The sequence below is a fragment of the Nelumbo lutea genome, chromosome 3, assembly GCF_056320005.1.
Source record: "Nelumbo lutea isolate HS-2025 chromosome 3, American lotus-T2T, whole genome shotgun sequence".
Classification (NCBI taxonomy): Eukaryota; Viridiplantae; Streptophyta; class Magnoliopsida; order Proteales; family Nelumbonaceae; genus Nelumbo; species Nelumbo lutea.
Window position 1 is genome coordinate 98,304,241 of NC_142686.1, and position 22,281 is coordinate 98,326,521.

General features: G+C 38.0%; 1 long non-coding RNA gene and 1 pseudogene across 1 annotated transcript; one reads left to right on the plus strand and one right to left on the minus strand.

Moving 5' to 3' along the window:
- Positions 1 to 10,881: 10,881 nt before the first annotated feature.
- On the minus strand, positions 10,882 to 11,574 carry LOC148867096 (uncharacterized). Its single transcript, XR_016109159.1, has 2 exons — positions 11,216 to 11,574; positions 10,882 to 11,120 (listed from the first exon to the last, which is right to left on the minus strand). It is a non-coding gene; the product is annotated as an uncharacterized LOC148867096 (long non-coding RNA).
- Positions 11,575 to 16,579: 5,005 nt separating this feature from the next.
- On the plus strand, positions 16,580 to 21,899 carry LOC148867097 (ABC transporter G family member 26-like; annotated as a pseudogene).
- The last annotated feature ends 382 nt before the right edge of the window (positions 21,900 to 22,281 follow it).

The window sequence follows — 22,281 nt, forward strand, 5'->3', positions numbered from 1 at the left end:
TCTAGTTCTGATTCTTTAATGGTGTTGTGAAAATAGCAAAAGCAGAAGGTTAAGGTCTTCCATTGAAGATACTCTACCAAGTTTCTGTAACTTTCTGCTTCTGGGGCTCTTTCTTCTAGGCTACACTTGGGTACTGAGCTTTTGGGTTAAGAGGAGGATTAAACAAAATTGTGTAAATTAATCTAAAGTTATTACTAATGAGTCTTCTGTGAGGAGGGTATTATCATTCTTTGGTAACCCTTAAATGAGTCTTCTGTAAGGCTTTATGTGGACTGTGGAATTGAGATTGGTCTCATGTTTTTTCAAAGAAAACAAATTTGTAATCTTCATCTCCCATGCTCTAAGTTTCCCTAAATGACTTGAACAAATTACCTTAGTCTCTGCTGATCCCATATTAACCAAACACTTAATTCAGATTTTAGACAAGGATGTGGAGTATCAGGTGAATCGCATAGCTTTTTACCATGTGGGCTTTGAAAAGTGAAAAATATATACACCAACCGGCTGGATAACCTTATTCTACTGGACCCAGATCTTTTAAAACTGGGACAATCGGTCCAACCAATCAGTGCAATTGGATGGATTGTGGGTCACCCAAGTAGCAGATAAACTCAAGACCTCAAGACTCAGTTCACCTAAACCTTGGTTCTGAGAACATACAATAGTTACCAGATGATTTCAGATTATGTCAAACCTTTGTGCTGAGAAATTCCCACCTTGGGAACTCTTCCTGCTTTCAGGCCCCAGTTGTACAGTTGGGGGAAGGGAACTGATTCCTGATTCTTCTCAAAGCTACAAAGCCTCTCTTCCATAAGGAGAGGGAGGTGGAAGTGTCAACCAGACAGGTGGACCTTTGTAAACATCCCTCCATATGTAAAACAAGGGAATAAAATAAATGAATTAAGTTTGTGCTTTAAAACCTCTCCCGAAAGAGGATTTATGAACTAAAACCCTCTTGAGGATGGATTAGAAAAATTGAATTTCTTCAGCTACATGGCCAAAAGAAACAGGTGAAGTAGAAAACAGTAATAATAAAGGAGAGGGAGTAGAGTGTACTTGACTGGAGTCAACCCAGCAAAATTTTACCACCAGAAGTCCAGAACGCTTATAAATGGAGGAACAGGAAATATCTCTAGTATCCTACATAATTTTACAGTTTACTAACTTTTTAATTCCTGGCTTACCCTTCTCACTTAGTCCGTGTTTGGTTCTGAGTTTCTTTGGTTTTCTTGTAATTTTTGTTATATTTTATATCTAAGCAGGTAAATTTCATAGGCAATATGATTTTGGTTAAAAAAACATTTGTTTTGCCAACATAAAATCAATTTACTATTTAATGTCATTTTTGTTAAGCTTGTATTATCAAAAATGAAGTCCCTAACTTATTATTATGATATAGGTAGATATATAAGTATAATTGGGTCAGACCAGATTATCCCAATTAATAATTGGTTCAGGGGTGGTCTGCCCTGTTGTGAACCAGACCTGACCCATTGACAAATCAACTTGATTGTATCAGTTTCTATGCGTAAATTAGCCACAATCAAAATTCAAATTTGAAACCATTTGGCTTGATGGACAACAAGGGAATTTCCAGTGTGTCATAGATGGTCATTCCACAATGAAAGATATAGGTCGCCTGATTGGTCTGACCAGAGAAGTGGAATGGTTTTGGCAATTATTCCTACAACCCTTTTTGGTAAGGCTCAATTTAGAAGGAGTATAAATACAAATATGCACAATGTGTTTATATTCTTTACAAAAGGAATAATATAAATGCAAATATGTACGGTGTAAAATCTTAAATTTTGCATTTTTAGACATTATATTTGCACTGTACTGATTTGTATTTGTGATTTGTACTCATTTCAAACCGAGTCTACCGGGTAAAGCAATAAAGCTGTATGAGAAAGAAACGCCAAACAAAAAGCCACACCCACATCAGCCATTGACTCCAAAGGTGAAAATAGAATAGGACGTTGGTAGGGACAAAGGGGGGAAATCAAGAGAGGCCCTCTCTCTTTAATTACAGAGAGGCTTCTGACACGCAACACAATCAGAAAATGGGCATGACCGCACGAGGGGTGGGGACTAGTGCGGGGTAGGGGGCTACGGTAACCTGAGGGGATAGTAGGCCAATCATTAGAGGACACATCAGCTGGAAATTTGGGACCCACGTGCAAAGAGAAGATTTGCCTTATTAGGATTCCCCCCCAACACAAAGGTGAAAGGACAGCCTCGTTGCTTGTTCAAAGCCTCACGAAATGCATCAGAGCCTCACGTGGGTAGACCAGTACTCGGTGCAAGGACGAGTGTTACTGTTTTCTATATACACCCACCGACTCGGCCTCGGGCCCCGCTTCCCCCTAACTCTCTTCTTCTCTCTCTGAGTTCTCACTCGCTCACTCCCCTGAACCTCTACGCGGACCGGGTTTGGTCTGGTTTTGTTTTTATATTTATAGAATACATTTAAAGCCCAGGCCTAGTATTGAGCCCGAGTCTAATTTTACTTTTGTTTTTTCTTTAGCCTGAATGCCTATGTCATCCCTGTTACATTCGACTGCTTTCCCTGAAAGATGAATGCCCTGTTTAGAGAAGCCCACCACCCACATAAGTTTGAAAAATTCAGGATATATTTTAAAATTTTGAAAAAAAAAAAGGATAAAAGAGTCATAAATACTTATTTAAGTGTTTATTGGAGAAAAGTATCATCAAACACCTAATATAAAATAATTAATTATTCTTTAAAATAAGCACCTATTTTTAACATAAACACTTTTAAATATGTTTTTACTATGACTTGAAAAATGAAAAGAATAATAAAAAAAATAATATATATATATATATATATATATATATATATATATATATATATATGAAATACACTTTTTGCTATATAATATATCATCAAATTGAGTTCAGATCGAACTTTTTGCTATATGATCAGTTTCCAAATTCTGGATGGGGTGATAGATATAGACAGATGGGACCCCCCCCCCCCCCCGATGTGGATATGTTGTGGGCGTGCGATGTTTGTGAGCGGCTTTTTTTTTTTTTTTTTCTTAAGGAGTTTGCTTTGGGATTTTTTTGGGAGAATGAAAGCTCAGGATCAGAATTTGTATGCACAAATTATTGTTGGGGTTGGTGGCAGCTCAGAATTTGTAGGCCCAAATTTTGTGCATTGACTGTTGGTTGTTGACATTTTGAATGTTTATAGCTCTGTAGGCTCAAATTATTGGGAATGTTTTTGGGCCTATTTCTCTATTGGATTTATTGGATTGGGTAATGTGATTTGATGGGAGTGAATTTTAGGCCTTAGGGAATGCAATGGGTAGCAAGGTTTTTAAAACCGGATTGGGTCCGGTTCTTGGGTCAAACCTAGTCATCCTGTCTGAATAGACGGCCCGTTTTGATAAAAAAAAAAACAAACAAAAATGGTCAAAAGCCATTCCTAGGTCAAACGGTTCGATGAATTGACCACCGGGGTTAGTGGTTCGTTGACCAAATCAACGATTTTTAGGCTTTTAGTCAAATAGCAGTTTTGGGGTAAAATGGAATTAATTGCTTCCGATCTGACTATACAGTCTGATATGGTTTTGAAAACATTGATGGGTAGGATCTAGATTCGGGTTTTTATTATGGGTCAAATCTCCGTGTTTGGACCCGTTTTAGTTGGTTTCGGGTTGGGTTGCATTTAGGAAATTGATCATGTGGTGAACTGGTGACCCATAGACAACAAAAATTAGGGCCAACCCAAGTTAGCATTTTATGCTGATTTGGGCTTGGGCTATTTATATTTTGACGAAAAAACCCAGCCGATGTCCACCCAAATTGTAGTACTAGCAAATAGGGGTGAGCAAAAAAACCAAAAAACCAAACCAACCAAAACTAAACAAAAAAATTGGTTAATCGAACCGGTCGGTTTGGTTTTGGTTCGGTGTTTTAAAAAAACCGAAGGTACCAGTTCGGTTTTGGTTAACCAATATAGAAAATCGACGGTTAATTGAACTGACCGATATACATATATTTCTATATATTATATATATATTTATGTATATTATAGATTATATATATTTATAATTTTTATATATTATAAATTAATAAATATGCATTATATATAAATATATATTTATAATATATGATATATTATTTATTATTTAAAATATAATATTATATATATTTATAATTTTTTATTATATATTTATATATTTTTAGAATATATATTGTAAAACTAAAAAAAAAAACCGAAAAATCGACGAACCAAATTGACGATTAACCGAACCGGTCAACCAAATAACGAATTGGTATCGATTATCGATTTTCCAAAAACCGGTAATACCAATTTGGTTAAAAGAACCTTGAGCACCACTACTAGCAAAAATATGTTGAAAAAAGAGTGACACAACGAAAATTTTAAGACATACATAGGGTGCAATTTGGGTTAGGCTAGGACAGGTTGAGGTAAACCTAGATTTGGGTTATGAACCCCTAACCCTAACCTTAACCCAACTTGACCTAATCCAACCTTACCCAATGGTAGGTTGATAATGGATTGGACTAGCCTTGGTTCGGGTCTAGTCGGACTTTTGTCCCATCTTTTTAAAATTTTGAGAAATTGTCCAAAAACCCATCATCACTTTTTATGAATTCTCTTAAACTCATCACAATTTCTCAAAATGTCCAAAACTCACCGGTGAGATAACGGTAATTTGACTAATGGGCGTTGTTAATTTATTATTTTACCCTTCATTAATTTGTTCCGTTTTGCAATATACCAAATTACCCCATCATTCCTCAACGCAAAACCCTAACAATCAGAAAGCATTGACCGTTACTTTCTTCCTCCATCGGCTGTTGTTTCTCCCTTCGTCTGAGAACTTGAAGATTTGAGGATTTGAGACTGATTAATGCTTTGGTGTTTCAGAGAGTATACTTTGAAGATGAGAAGCGTTGACGTGACAAAATGTTGGTCGATCGGTGGAGGTGGGAAGGACGAGCTCGAGTTGGTGAGATCTACGGCAGCATCAACGATGGTCGTCGTTCCATCGTTGTCTCCCCACCGTGGATGGAGAATCTGTAAATGAACAGACTGGTAACGGGCTCACACCACAAAGCCTAGTGTTTCCCGCAACACTTCTCAATCGAGCTCCTTAGCACTCCAATCCAAACAAAATCCAAATGGGTAGCTGTGACATCACTAAAACCAAACTTCAGTTACTAGGTTTCAATTGGAGAAACCAAAAGGACAAAGTGGTTTTCTGGTGAGCATCCAGCGGTAGAAGCTTGAGCAAAGTGGATTTTCTAGTGAGAATCCAGTGGTAGAGGCTTGAGCAAAGTGGATTTTTTTGTGAGAATCTAGTGGCAAGAATCCAACGACAGCGACAATGAGTTGTTCTTTCTTTAGTCTAAAGAAGTAGGAGAAAATCCGATGACCGGCGTTACTCTCAGCGACGGCACCTGTGCCGACCGGAGAAGAAGTGATGGAGAGATGGAGGTGAAGAGCTGGAGACAGAGAAGGGCGGAGATGCAGAGGTAGAGGGAAAATGGTTGAATAAAATCAGAGAGAAAAATAACCATTCATTCAATACATTACAGAGACCATTACTGCTCATGTTTATGCACAGGCACTACCATCCCTTTAGAATTGAACCCAGTGCTGTTACTTCTCATTCCCAGTGCTATTACTCCTCATTCAACATTGGAGTTGGAGTTGGATCTGAGCTGTTTGATATTTTTCAGACAATGTGTTTGATTGGGGTCGTTGAAAAGTACAAGGAATTATCTGAATTTTGATTTATAGCCCTGTAATTGACATGCTAGAACTCTCCACTTATTGATAATTAGGGTTGCCTTTTGATCTTATCCTTTGAGAAACTATTGCAATGTTATCATTTATGATGATATTTAGGGAAAGTTCTAGTCGCCATTAACATGTTTCTGGATTCAAATCTGTCATTTTAACCTTCTCAAAAACTTTGATATCAACCCCAATTTCCTTTATTTGACTTTGTGATGTGAATATGATAATGGATGAGCATGCTTGATAGATCAAAACTTCGACCCAGAGTTTTCTTTCCTTTGCTCTTTCTTTCCAAGGTGGCATGAGTATGTTTTATTTAGAAGGTATCATTAATCTGCTTAGGATATTCAAGTGGCAGGATTTGAAAATAATCTGCTTAAGACTTCCTATTTGGATCTGTAATTTCCAAAACCATTGCTGGAAATTTGCCTTACCAGATGAACTCTTATTGAAAAAAGATGACACCTGAAGGAGTGAGATATCCATCGTATGGATGCCCGAATCTTGCGGAAAAGAACGGGCGAATTTCAAAAATTTCTCTCCATCCTATTGGGAATCATATTCCCTATTTTAGAAAAATCATATTTTTCAAGGATCAATCTTGAACCAAGAACCGATCCAGATCTGAACAAAAGCAATAGGAGAGGGATATACCTGATACAGAGAAATAGTATTTCCTAATGGAGGTGTTCACGCCCAAGGAAGGAACAAAAAACTGTTCCTACTGAATATGGCGCAGTGCAGGATGGAGCAGAATCAACAGTGTTCTTCAAAAGAACCAGATCCTTCGCAAGTATCAGCTGGATGGCATGTGAGTACTTCTTTTAAGCAGCCCTTTCACAAAGGACCGATATCAAGATCCAATCTTGATCACTCCTGACAAGAGGAGATCGAATTGGCAGATATGGTAGCGGCAGGAAGGAGGCGGCAAGAGAGATTTAGCGCAGTAATGTTGAATTCTCTCTTCTATGATTTCAGCTCTGAAAATGATGTGAATATGAATCTCTTCTAAAGGCTGCCGCCCCCTCATTTTAAAACCTTAAAGGGATCAGCTCCTGATCCCGTTAGGAGTTGCTGATCCAAATCAAATTTGGATCAGAATTCCCTTTAAGTGATAAGAGTAAACCCTTATCTTATCTGCAGATTAGATCAGCCCCCTCCTAATCCTATTAGGAGGTTTCCATATCTGAATCACATTTAGATCTGGATTCTCTGAGTGGTCTGCTAATCTAATATCAGAATTCACCCCTCATTTAATTGATCAAATCAGCCCAGTTCGAAATAGTCTTTAGGCCCAATAAGACTATGTGCTCACTTAACCTTCCAAACTGCTGCCCAGTTGGACTTCCTTGTATGGCGTGGGACCCAAACATTTATCTACACATCAGCCATTGGGTTTAGCCCAACCTTTGTTACAAGGCTTGACCGAATACACTGTTACCCATCACATGGACTCTATGGGCCCAACACTTACCCTAAGTGATTCCTGCGCCAAGCTACCTTATAACACACAGGGACTGTGGGCAGATGCAAGATTAGCCCATCAGGTATTACCCTCAATGGCCTTACACTTAACCTCTCAGCCCATAATGATCAAACATTGTCTGACAAGAGAGGACATCTCCCTCGGCTGCAAGGAACAGTGTTGCACTCTCTACTCACATGGATCCCGGGAATTAAAACCCAACTATTGACATCATTCGGCAACAACTAACGTCAATAGGTCTTGTTGGGTTCACAGGTTAGCAAAAAAAAAAAAGTATTCCAAGATCCCAACCCGATCTAATACCAAGTTGGAAGTGTGGGACTAGGAAGAAGGGTCTTCGGTGAATCGTCTGTGTTAATGTTGCAGAATGCAAATGAGGAGAATGTAAATTCTGATTTAATTTTCTTTTGAACTTTGTCTGCTTCTGCATATTTTACTTCATTTGTACTCCAATCAATCAAAATAAGGTAACATTTGTGTTGCTAGCCAGAACGGGTCAGGGGCAACACTCTAAATTTGCTTCCGAGCTGAGCTGTAGCTTAGTTGTCCGAGGTCTGGAGTGGCCGAGGACTGGTAGGTCCGTCTTTGCGAAGAGTAAAGGGAAGAGAGCGTCAGAGGCCTCGGGTGATTACCCGAGGTAGAGATTCCGACAGTTAAATTAGTCCGAGGTGATACGAGGAAGACGAGGTCCGAGGTGGCAACTCCACAAGGAAACCAGATAGTTCTTATGCCTTAATGCCAGATTCCAGATGTTTTGCTTCAAGGGGCTGCCCCTTATTTATACTTGAAGTCGTCTGGAGGTACACGAGCTCGGATGGTTGGGATGCAGCCCGTACATGAGATGTGCGGTCTTTAGGGCAGCCAAGTGCACCCATGCCATTGGCTCTGGGTTCCCTGTCATGCACCCTAATTGGATCCACTCTGAGCGTCATTGTTGCACACGCGTTCCCGCCCCATTGGTCCAGGCCAGGTGCGCCTACATCAATTTGAAACAAAAATAAATAAAAATTTGCATCCAAAAATACATAAATTTGTTCTGCAACCAAACACAGCCTTAATGGACATCCAAATACAAGAAATTGGAAGGACAAAAATACCCTTTGCCCATACTGCATAATCTCAACATGTAGATTTTCTCCTTCTAATTTCTTCTTGTTCTGATTTGTGCCATACCTAGTATTTTGAGGTATATTTTCTCCTTCTCTTCTTGTTCACACCCTTATCAAAGTAAACCTAGACTTTTGAAAATTTACTTTTTGCTCTAAGATCTCCTCAAATCTTCTTTGTGATTCTTTTATTTTCTTTAGTTGATACACCTCCGACTTACAAATCAATATGCAGCCATCACCAAAAGTAGGTATGATATGGGAGGCCCATTTATATTTGGTTTTATCACTTGAACCTCACCTCTGCTTTCAGCTTGGTTGAACATAGCAGAAAGAACTTGCATGCTAATAACAAATTTATCCTGAATCAGGATTTTGCACTCCATTTGCATCGCTTTCAAATGCAGTGTAAATAATTTGCAGAGTAGTGGAAAAATAATATCACCCTGGATTTCATTCTCCGAAATAGTTGTTTCTGAAGAAGCCACTGTTCGCATTCCTTCCTTAGTTCATTCTTCCAGCTTCATCATATCATTGGCACTCTCTAGAATTTGTGCCAATTGACTTCCTTAGTCCATTCTTCTCTCCAAAAGTCTTCAATTAACATACAAACATTCCTTTTCTCTTCAGCCCACATAGGCATAATTAGGGCTGGATAGAAAGAAAGAAGGGTAGGGTTTGAATCCAAAACCAGTACTGAATGATCTGAGAAAATAGTATATCATGATGTTATAACTGCATTAGACTTCTGCATAACCATTCCGGAGTAACAAGGCCCCTATCCATGTTTTCTTTTACAAACCCACTCTCAACTTGGCCATTGGTCCAGGTATATTTCCCTCCCACCATTTTAATTTCTTGCAAGGAAATTTTGTAATTAATTCGAGTACAGATCGTCAGGGATTATGGGATATTTTTCGCTTTCTTTATATTCATCTGCTGTTAGCGGTGCAAATGGATCAAATTTGAATTGAATCAAGCAATATCTGAATTCGTATCTGATTAGAAAATCGATACATGAATTCGATTTAATATCCAACGGATATTGAAAATTAATATTCGAATTTGACCAATTAATTATTTTAAGTAACTAATAAATATATTATTTATATAAATTATATAAAATATTTAAATATTTTATATATTTTATATAAGAATTAAATAATCAGTCGAATTTGGATATTTATCGAATCGAATCAGGTCAACATATCCAAATTCAACCAATTAGATATTCAAATTATCTGAATTCGATTTGATTATGTCAAATCTCAAATTCAAAATCAGATTTTCAAACATCGTTGATACCCCTATCTCCTGTAAATACCTCATTTAAATTCCCTTCCCAATCATCAACCAATTTGTACAGTTGTTATTCATAAGAGCAGACACTAGCACCCATGTTTCTGGCTTTGTTCTTTCCTTGGGTGCCTATATACCAGGACTACCTTCGAGACTCACATCTTGGGTGCACCATGAAAATCAACTCGATGAATCTCTCATGAACAAGACCTACTGATAGGTCCACATCCTATTTCCACCACACAAATAGTCCTCCCGACTGGCCTTGTTCAGGGTATCCTACATATCGATAATAACCCAGCCTCTTACATAGGAGCCTATACATTTTATCTGGGTTTTGTTTTCTACAGGTTTTTAATAGGGAACAGATCGTTTAAGGGTCAATGGATCATCACACCCTCCAGCATTTCAAGCCAACAATTTCAAAATGCACAGGGATATGCAAAACAACAGGGTTGTCCGAAGCCCAAGCCCACTGCAAAAAATCATTGGGCCTGGTATTTGCACCCAAGCGCAAGCTTGCAGTCTCCAAAACACGCTTAAAGCCCATTAAAGAAGGGGCTGTGCCTCTGGGCTCCCCAACCCATGAACAGGGTCTCTCTCTGGCTTCATGAGCTGCACTGTTCCTCAGAGCGCACCTCACACCGACCTCACAGTCCCATCCCACCATGTATTGGGAACATCACGCTATGAATAACACAACATTATAGAAAATGTTCCCGATGTACAGCTGGGATGCATTGTGAGATATGAAGAGTGCTCTGTGAGGAGCAGATCTGGGCTCACAACACCTATCCCCTTAACCCCCCCCCCCCCCCAGCGGCCCTAGTCTCTGCTACAATAAGTCAGAGATCCTACGAACACCATTAGTTGGTACGAACAGGTAATTGTTATCATGTAATTCCCACATGTAAGCAAATCAAAACATCTATCTGGCTCACAAGCTTTTTTAAAAGAAAAGACTAGATTAGAAAAGGTTTCAAGGAGACCCAAATTCCTCCTAGACAGATTGCAAGTTTGCAACCAGACATAGGGGATTTGTACCTCCCCTGCCCATCTTCCAACCAAGAGCCAAGGCCAACTGGAGAGGGCTTAACAGGGACTCCACTTGAGGGGCCACTCCTAAGTAACCCCTCCAACTGGCCATGAACCTCCCCTTACCCCTTAATAATGAACAACCAGAAAACAAGAAAAAGGAAACCAGCTCTAGTTCCGATTTTTATTTCACAAAACATTTGGATCTAGTAAACAATGCCTAATTCTAGTTAGGCAATCTCAATAATCTTCTTTAACTGCAACACATGCCTCATGAGGGAGGTCTTGCATTGATTGCAAAACATAATTCTCCATCCTCTCACATCAAAGCTTGCAAGAATATCCACAATTTGTGGTTGCCCTCTCTGTATTCGTGGAGAATTTCCACTTGGTCCTGTTACACATGAAAAGATACAGAAAGAGCAAAGAATATAAAATAAGTATATTGAATTGGTTAAGAGAAGAAATGAATTTTAATCTATAATGTACCTGAATATGCTACTGCCATGATCCTATGCAATGAACTTGACTCTATCTTATTTTCATCTGAAACATGCAAACTCATTTAATAGCTTGGTTTCTAAATTCTAAGTGGTCCACAGGAGTTCTGCAATTTTTGATGGGACTGAACCATGGTGTCAAGACAAAAATAAAAGGTATACCACATAAGAATAACTGCTGCTGCTATCCAGAATGCTGGTCCCTACATGATATAGACCTAACCTTTGGCAAATTTGCACAAGGTGGCTGCTCTCATATTTGAACCCATAGCCCATATTTCTCAACATGGGATTTTATCATTAAACGATGGTCCCTACATGATTCTTTAGATGTACAAGAAAGAATGTTACAGGCAAGATGTTCATCTCACACTAGTCAAATTTTGCCTTAACCTTACTTTATATATCTTTATAAGTTTATATATATATATAGGGAAAATTCCCGATCAGTACCCTGTACTTTGGCTGAAGTGACAATTAGGTCTCCAAACTTTCGAATGCCACAATCTAGTACCCAAACTTTCAAAATGTGACAATCCAGTACTTTCCATTAACCAGTCCGCTAATCAGCTGTTAGGTGACATTTGAAAACTCAAAAATGCCCTAAGAATGCCATCTAATTTTCTTTATCAACCATAAAAAAATTGACAACAAAATGAACAGTCCCAAATTCTAGATTCTTCTAAACAGTCACCAACTTTGTTGAATAGAAGAGGCTAGGATTTGGGACTGTTCAGTTTTTTGTCAACATTTGGATGATTGATAAAGAGAATTAGATCACATTTGAAGGGCATTTTTGACTTTTCAAATGCCACTTAACGGCTGATTAATGGACTGGTTAAAGGAAGGTACTGGATCATCACATTTTGAAAGTTTGGGTACTGGATTGTCGCATTTTAAAGTTTAAGGACCAAATTGTCACTCAAGCCAAAGTACAGGGTATTGATCGGGAATTTTCCCATATATATCTACATATCTATATCTATATATATAGATATAGATAGATAGATAGATAGATAGATAGATAGATATAGATATAGATATGTATGTGTGTGTGTGTGTGTGTGTGTGTGCATTGTTAGAAACCCAATGGTATAAACCCACCATGCATAAAATTTCAAAAATGAAAGTAGAATAGAAGACTGAAGATCCATAAAGGTCGACCTTGTCAGTTTTTTCTTTTTCCTTAGTACTCTTATCACATTAAGAACATCAGTAATTGATATAATTTTGAGATTCCGAAACCTATATTCATAATAACATTTCTACACTAAACAATGTGATGATAGAATTTTCTGAAACAATAAAGAGGGAAAATTGAATGGACAAAAAGAAGCTATGCAACAAACACAAAAAATAACACTTACAAGGAGTACAAAATAAATGTCCATATACAAACACAAATCACAAGCACAGAACTCATAAATTGAATATTTTCCTGCCATCATATTCATTCAAGTATTGGAGCAGAACAAAAAATTCCAACAGAGAGGAGTGTAAAAGCTCAATGCAAGGCTCTTCACTGTGCATTTCAAGCAGCAAACAGGCTTAATATTTTGCTATTATTTATCTGTTTGGACTTTTAATAATAAGGAAGCTTTTTGAAAAAGACTATACTGTTCCCACTTATTCTGTAGCTACGAATACAGACTTCAGATGTGTGCCTCTGACAATGACACCAAGATAGGCCCCATGTTTGGTTACCTGGTTAGATAACTCCTTCATTTAGTTGATGATGATCTATATTCCTTTTACTTTGCTATGACGTTTATAAGAGAAGAGGAAAAAAGCAAAATGCATCATCTAAGTCAGAACATTAAGGTTAACAAAAATTCTAGTTGACTTTTCAATGTAATCGGATCTTATAGCTGCTGTAATTCTTCAAATTACATAGGATACACACTAAAGAATTGTATTGCATTACCCAAAAAATAATAATTAATTAATGTAACTTGGTGCTCCTCTTTTTGCCAAGAATGAAAACAAAAGCAAAAGACAGAATATATCCTTATTAATAAATTACATAGCACGAACCATTTATAAACAAGAGAAATTAATGAATAGAGCAATTAGTTTTTTTTTTATAAGTATAGAGCAATTATTTTATTACCATGAAATATATCATCTGTTGTCACTTGATCTGCAAGGAATAAACTTGTTCAACTAGAACAAAGTGCAGTTGAACCCTAAAAGGTATTGCCCACAGAGTGGTTGAAATGAAATCACATAATTCAGAATTGTAATGATAATGAGTGCTCCTTGATTGAACCTGAAGCTACAGATAATACAAAAAAAAAAAAAAAGAAGGCGTTAACATCAAGTCCAAAAATGAAGATAAAATAAGCCCATGGAATTGGCTATAAAGATGGAGTGAAATGATTACAAACCTGAAGAAATGGGTTGGCGTCAAGCTCAAGGACGTTGTGGATGGAACAGTGGTAAGGGATGATGACAGAATATGATGTTGAAAGTATGGGAATGTGAAAGTTGAGACTGTGTTTCCTTAATTAATTCTCTGTAAATCAGTAACACAACCATATATGAATATCTGGGACATGAGATATCATAGCCCAATCTTCACCTGTATTGATTGAGCATCTTTCCTCTAATTGAGGACATTGCATAATTTGTAGATTTTGTAGTTCTGTTAGGTGCTGCATACCATCAGGTAAAGATGACACATTAGGACACCACCAAATAAGAAGCTGCCTAAGGGATTTGAGGTATCCCAGCTCCTCTGCAGCCTAACCAACATCGGAACATGGTTAACCTCCAAATTTTCAAGGGATATAAGACCTCCAATGCCCTCCAATGAATGTAACCCTGTACAATATTCAATACATAGCGTAGACAGTTTTGTTAGACGATTCATCCCTTCAGGTAGAGATGACAGATTGGGACATGTAGATATATGAAGCTTTTCAAGGGATATGAGGTCTCCCAACTCCTCTGGCAGTCCAACTAATTTTGGCATATCATCAATCTCCAAAACTTTTAGAGCGATAAGACCTCCAATGCCCTCCAACGAATGTAACTCTGGACAATTTACAAGTTGTAGTATTTGTAGTCCTGTTAGATTCCACATACCTTTAGGTAGAGATGACAGATTGGGACACTGCCGAATTTGAAAATCGCGAAGGGAATTGAGGTCTCCTAGCTCCTCTGGCAGCCCAACCAATTTTGGCATATCGTCAATCTTTAAAATGTTTAGGGCTATAAGACCTCTGACCCCCTCCAATGAATGTAATTCTGGACAATCTGCAATCTGAAGTGTCTGTAGTTCTGTTAGACACTGCATACCTTCAGGTAGAGATGACAGATTGGGACATTGCTGAATTTGAAGTTCTTGAAGGGAATTGAGGTCTGCCAACTCCTCTGGCAGCCCAACCAATTTTGGCATATTTCTAATCTTCAAAATTTTTAGTGCCATAAGGCCTCCAATTCCCTTCAATGAATGCAACTCTAGACAATTTGCAATCTGTAGTTTCTGTAGTTCTGTTAGACACTGCACACCTTTAGGTAGAGATGACAGATTGGAACACTGACTAAGACAAAGCTTCTGAAGTGATTTGAGCTCTCCCAGCTCCTCTGGTAGCTCAACTAACTTTGGCATACCTTCAATCTTCAAAACTTTTAGCATTACAAGGCCTCCAATGCCCTCCAATGAATGAAACTCTGGACAGTCCTTGATTTTTAGTTTCTCAAGATCAGTAAGGCACTGCATCACTGCTTGAGGACACAATGATGTCAAACTCTTACACTTTGAAATTTCTAAAATCCGGATACAACTCAAGCCATTCATCGCCTCCTCTGGAAAAGACTTTAGGTCTTCGCAGTGGGTAATTTGCAAAAGTGATCTCCTTACTTCAGGGCAAAAAGAAGTAGAAGAGGAATTTGTAATTGTTGCCGTTGGGATTTGATCTACTGTCCTGTTCTTTAGTATTAACTCTAATAGTTTGGCACTATAACCATCTAGTTTCACTTGTTCACCAGCTGGCATACCCCAAGGCTCTGATGCATCATCATCATCATCTATTAATATTGACCAATTCTCCAAATTAGGCATGTCCATGAGTTGGAGATGCTTCAGGGATGGGAGAAATCCTTCTCCTTTTCTCAATTTACTGATAATATTCTTGAGGTTTTCCAATTTATGTAGCAATAGAACCTGGAGAAATGGGAATGGACCTAATAATTCAAGACATTCACACCTCAAACAGTCCTTTAACTCAACTTTCACTAAATTTGGGAGCAACGAGGATTTAATCATCCAAGAACCATCTGGTTTCAGTTCTTGAACATTTGGGAGCGACAAAGATTTGATCATCCAAAAAGCATTCAGCTTCAGTACTTCAACAGCAGGCATACCCCATGGAATACTTTCCAATTTAGGACAGTTTATTATGCTCCATTGCTTGGGAAGTAGAGGGAACAATGATAATGATTCTTGTGGCTCTGCTACACCATCATTAACATCATCTTTTACTAATGACCAGTTCTCCAAATTAGGCATATGCATGAGTTCAAGATGCTGTAATGATGGGAAGAATGGTTCTCCTTTTCTCAATCTACTGATAATGTTCTTTAGGGATTCCAATCTAAATAGTCTTAGGACCTGGAGAAAAGGGAGTGGACCTGAGAAACCTAGAGATTTGCAGCTAGCACAATTCACCAAATCAACTTTCACTAGATTTGGGAGCAATGACGAATTAATCATCCAAGAAGCAAATTTCATCCCCCTATATCCCTCTATGATCAACTTCTTTATATTTTGATGTGGCTGCAATTGTTCCAATACATTTTCCTCTTCTATTGGTGCTACCTCATTATTCCCATACAAAACCCACAATGCTACCTCATCCGGAGCCACCGACGGTGTTATTACCCCATTATTCCAATCCGAGGGCCACCATGTTAATTTCAAGGATCGAAGATGTGGCTTATCCTTCAAGTTTGCTTCCTTGGAACCCATTCTATCTCTTACACGTCTAAGTCCCCAAATAGTAAACCCACCGATGAGTTGGTTCAGACCATGCAACTCCTTGATATGTTCCCCATGTAGCTCAAACCCACTGTCTGCTATCATCCTGATTATTGTAGTTACATTCACTTGGGAAGGATGAATCCTGAACAAAGAAATGGGAAAGAAAGCCACCCAAAAGCCCTGATTCGAATGTGCATATGTACCCTATTACTGCAATCATGAACATGTCAATTCATATGAGATAGTAGGCTTTAAGTACTCTTTACCATAAGATAAAATGGGTCAAGCGTAGTCAGACCTGCAGCAGTCTTAACTTTTGAAAAAGCCGTTGACACTAGAAAAGCCAAGGATATTTGCAAATTTACGAAGATGAAGAAGAAGGCAAACTGTATGCTGTAGTCATTGAGCGTGAAGAACTTTAACCCTGCGAGTTAAAGAAATCAGTAGAACCTGAAAAGAAACCCAAGCAACAAATTAAAAATGAAAAAGGAAAATCCCCATCTGATTGCACTTTACCCATCAATGAACCAAAGATCACCAAACATAACATGTAAGCTGATGATATGAAAAGAAAATATGCATAAGAAATCATCCAATAGGGACCATCCCCAAGTCCATGCATTTTCATCATGATTCTTAGATTCAGTTCCTTCTTGTGAACAAGAGATGTCAATATTACCTACACCAAAAGGAATTCTTGAGAAGAAAATAACTTTTAAAAAACTTAAAAGGTTAAAAATAAACTGAAATGATGACAACTAATTTAGAATGAAAATACACCATAGAGTTTTAAAGTGTTGGAATTCACATATGGGTGGTGTATACTGATTGAAAGGGACTTGTATGCTGATTGGAATTCACATATTTGTAATAAGAAGATCAGCATTTTAATGTGTAACCCTACCTAGATTCAAATAGCAATCTAGACTAGATATGGAAAGTCAATCCATAATCCAACATGAATGGGAAATGATTGGATATCGATACACCCCCTGATCTGGATAGGATCTCAACCTGGATTCAACTAGGCTTTTTATATTTGGATTTGGATACAGTTGCATCTGCTCAAGATCTAATCCATTTCATGTACTAGCAGCAATGCATATTTCTCAACCAAATTCAACAATTGTGATTTTTTTTTTGTACTGCAAATATGTACTGACCTCTCATAAATATATGTACTGACCACATATATTTAACATAAACATTTAATTCCTCACAGATCAGGACAGTTAAATAACCAATCAAGACAACAGTTGTACTAGGGGTGAAGTAAGATGTTTTAGACTTATCGATCAAAAATGGAAAAAAAAAAGGCATACTTGAATATGGCAGGGGCTTCTCTATGTTTTCCCACCAGAATCCTGCTCATTATATGGGTGACATCAAGATAATCATCAGTGAGGGGCCCAATGTGAAGTTCACTGTTATCCTCTGAGGAGTAGACAAGGTAAGCCACACCGTCATCATCTTTGAAAATCGTCCTGTCCCTTCTGTCAAAACCATGGGGCTGCATGCTATAAAGGTACTCAAAAGGGCCTATTGGAGAATTGCTAACAGCTACACCCACGGATGCTTTGGTGTAGTTGAGTGACTAAGTAATCATGCCCATATAAATCTCCACTCAAACCTTTCCCCAGATATCAGGCCACCGAGGCAAAATGAGGAACAGATTTCTCAGTTCAGCCCTCTGTGGCTTCTTATCTGTCCTTGTATTCTTCTCTGAACCCTCTCATCATCAACCACTTCCACCTCTCCCAAACCCAAGACTCCTGACTATCTACGCAGCTCTCCAGGCATGGAAACATGCAATTCTGTCCGACCCAAAGAACTTCACTGCAAACTGGTGTGGTCCCCATGTCTACACCTACACCAGAGTGTACTGTGCACGGATGACCCTCATCTATTCCTGCACTGGACTCATTTCAGACAATTATCCAACATTCCTTGCACTAAGAATGCACCCAGAGATCCAAACCTTCTTCTTCTAATAACTAGCATTATATATGGTATTCAAAGGAAATAAGCACTTTACAAATCAAAATATAAGATAGAAGCATGAACAAAATCCCACAACATTTCTGCAAAAAGAAGCATGCTCTTCAGCTTCCTTAGTATTGGTCTTATGAGGGTCTGTAGATAAAATGTTCCAGAGATTTCAGTTTCGGGCATTCTGATATTCTTGTTTACTGCCTTTCTCTTTGACTGAGTCCATAGCCAAATTGGACATCCATGCTGTCATAAGAGAATATAAAGGAAAGTGTTCCAGTTGAAGGATGAGAGTTGGACATGAATGGTGTTTTTTATTACTGATGATTTGATTAATTGTTTTAATCTTCTTTCTTTTCTGTTTATTCATTAGCAAGTACTGACAGTGGATGTGTAAAACAATTAGGAAAGTTGGTGGATGGTTGAGATGCTAGTGAGTAGCGACTGGCTTGAATTGCTGGCCTGCTTAGCAGGACTTGGTGGATGGGTTAACTTATCATGGCACAGGGATAAGGCCTCAACAAGTGTCTATAAACTAGTGATAAGGCTATTCCGTTCTAGGGTAGTAGACCAGACTCACCACCTATAGAAATTAGAACAAAATTTGTCAGTCTATAGTCAAACTATCAGCCTACAGAAATTGGTTCCTGTGTTCACTAGGGTCAGCAATGCTTAGTATATTTTCTATCTATGTTTAGCTGATATTAGCTATATAATAAAAGTATTGATTTTTTAGATTGGTTAATATAAGTATATATTTGACTTGTGATTTTTTTCCTTTTAGCTAAAGGTGTACAATCCACTCAGAATTTAATCAATTATAATTATCCTTGAACACTAGAAATTTGTATTTGTGATAAAAGCTGGATTCTTGTTTTGATCAACCACAATTAATTTTTTATATAATTATATATTGTAAAAATAAGGTATAACTATCATGTTCCAAGCACCCCTTGAGGGCAGATAGCCTTTTCTAGCCAAGCCACCACTAAGAATTTCAAACTCCATCATTGGAGAATTAATCCTCAAAACTTCTAAATTCTATTCACCCCTGCCTCAGTGAGGCTACTGGCTTAACATGGTGTTCACTTGAACCAAGGGGACCAATTGGGAAAAAGGATCCAAGTGGAAGAATGACAAAACTTCAGAAAGGGTACTGAGTTGACCTTGATGAGGACCATCATTTGGGGCTAGAACTAGCACCAATCCCATAGGGTGTATGTTTCACTAGTTCACTTCAGGTTTGAATTTCTGACACACCAACACTAATTCACGTTTGACTGGTTAGATATGCCTGACCACTGAGGCCTTTCTAGCCCAGCAAAGCTCAACTAGATTGGGGCCTCCTTGCCTCTATGTCCAGAGGCAAACAGGTGGAGTCTTTGCTATGTAACCTACTCCAGCCAATTTCCCAGTCAACTGACAACGACGACATTAGGCAAATATAACTTGTGATTCACAAATATTTACATAAAAGTACTGTTGTGATCAGGACTCAAGGGTCTTGATTCCAAATATATAACAAGGTGCCAAAAATGCTCAGACGGGCTATCCCATCAGTTGTCAGCAGTTGAGACTAATAGCTCTATACTTATTACACATAAAAATTTAGATGCAATTGTACGTTTTCAAATATTATTTCATGTCAATACTTCAAGTTGAAACTTGAAAGCTAAAACTCATTGCTTGTGTCGTGCCATGTGTGCTGCTATAATCGGCATACAAGTCAACTCAAATAATTGGCCTACTGTTGCATGAAAAGAAAAAAGCCATCGATGCAGAAGACTGCTGAACCAGAAAATTGCTCAAACGCTTGCTTAGAAAACTATTCTCCATTTCTTTTTTCCTTAATGGATAAAAGAATAAAGTGATATTAGTTGTCCTTCTTATTTGATGGAGAGAGAGAGAGAGAAATCATACTTCAAATGGGGAAGTAATTTAATACCTAAATGTATTCTCTTCATCTTACCTTATCAATATAACAAAATAAACAAAATTGGATGAAATACATACAAGTGAAATTTACAGAACCATTGGAAGACATAAAAATCAAAACTCCCCAAAGAAAATGGTGATACAATATCATCCAGAAACCCTGTGAAGGCACACTTGAAGGTGTGGAATATAAGGTAAAAAACAGGCACACTTCCTCCAGAAACCCTGTGAAGGCTATGATGTCTCAGTTGAACTTGGTCCAAGAGAACTACAAGCACATTTTGAAGGGTGCAACAGGAAGCATAGGCCCTGGAGAAATCCTTGCTTTGATGTGACCTTCAGGTAGTGGAAAGACAACCCTCCATATAATCCGGCTCTTAAGAGGAGGTTAGCCAAATTAGAAATCTTGTCGCAGCTCAGGTCAATGATTTAATCTATTTTTCATGTGTATTAGTTTAATTCCAACCTTTGGGGTCTGTCCCAGATGAACTGATCCAGCTCAGCTATCAGCTTAGCTATATAATCACCATAATCTTTTATATGAAGACTGTATTTTATATAATACTGGAGAACACTTGAATTTATAGGATCGGATTTGTAACCCAAGATGATGTTGTCTTCCCTCAATTAAAAGTGGAAAAAACCTTGGTTTTTGCTGCATTTCTCCGACTTCCTAGCAACATGAGCCAACAACAGAAGTTTGCAAGAGTAGATATGATTGTGAAGGAACTAGGCCTTAAGAGGTTTGTATGAGGTTTCTAATGCAATTAGATCTAAATTTCTCCATTGAAAATTTGTGATGAACACTCATGTTATAAGGTCTAAGATTAATTAGATGAAAATGAGGCTTGAATGTGTATGAAGTGATTTACATGATTACAAGTTATAATGAGTAACTGTGATTGCCCTCTCTTTTTCATCATATATGTCGCCATACAAGAATAGGAGGAGCATTTGTGAAAGGAATATCTGGAGGCGAAAGGAAAAGGACTAGTGTTGTTTATGAAATTCTTATGGATCCCTCATTGTTGTTGCTTGATGAACCCACTTCAGGCCTTGATTCCACCTCTGCAAATAAGCTTCTTCATATTCTTCAAGGAATTGCTAAGGTAACGTTTTCTCTTTTATACTTCCTAGAACTGAAGCTTGCTAGAGAGGAGGATGACTACTCTAATGGTTGCACTCAGTGGATCCATAGGCAGGAAAGACAATTATCATTACAATTGATCAACCTTCAAGTAGAATGTTCCACATGTTCAACAAGATTTTGCTCATATCAGAGGGATGTCCTCTGTATTATGGGAAGGCTAGAGAATCCATGGAGTACTTCTCATCATTGAGGTTTGCACCTCAGATAGCCATGAACCCTGCAGAGTTCTTGCTAGACTTGGCAACAGGGCAAGTTAGCGACATAAGTGTCCCAAAAGACTTGGTGACAATTTCTATAATATTTGGTTTTTCATTTCCATTTTATGAGTTACAACAGCAGTGACTAAAGGACATTAATGTTGCTTATCTTGTGATGAAATATCAATCTATCAGTATGTACAATTGAAGTACAAAGTCTGGGTGGAACCTAAAGAAAAAGCAGAGAACCAATGGCATGGAAAAGATACCACAGCACCTTCAGTTAGCTATTCAAGTTAAGGAGTGGACCATGAGTTGGTGGGAGCAGTTTATAATATTATCAAGGAGAACATTTAAAGAGAGATACAGAGGTTACTTTGACAAGCTAAGGTTTGTGCAGTCCCTTGCTTCTTCATGACAATATTCTCTCAGTACTATTGATTGTAGTATAACAAGCCAAGTAAGTAGAGAACCTACAAATAATTTAACTGGGTCGTCATCTGTCAAGTCAACAACTAATCTGATCTAATTCTGTACTTAGGGAGCAGGGGAACTCGTTGCTGATGCTGTTTTAAGCATCAAAAGAGCTAGGATGATTGCCTCTTTGGTCCTAATGTTGTTTCTCCTCACTGGAGGTTACTATGTCCAGGTACTCAATCATACTTGTATCAGCAACAGTAAATGAAAATTTCCTTAACAAAGAAATTTAGAAAAACAGTGTTCCAGATAAGGAAATAAATACCTGGAGTTGACATTTTAGATTTTCACCAGCATTTCATTCATACATTTTTTTTCTTTCT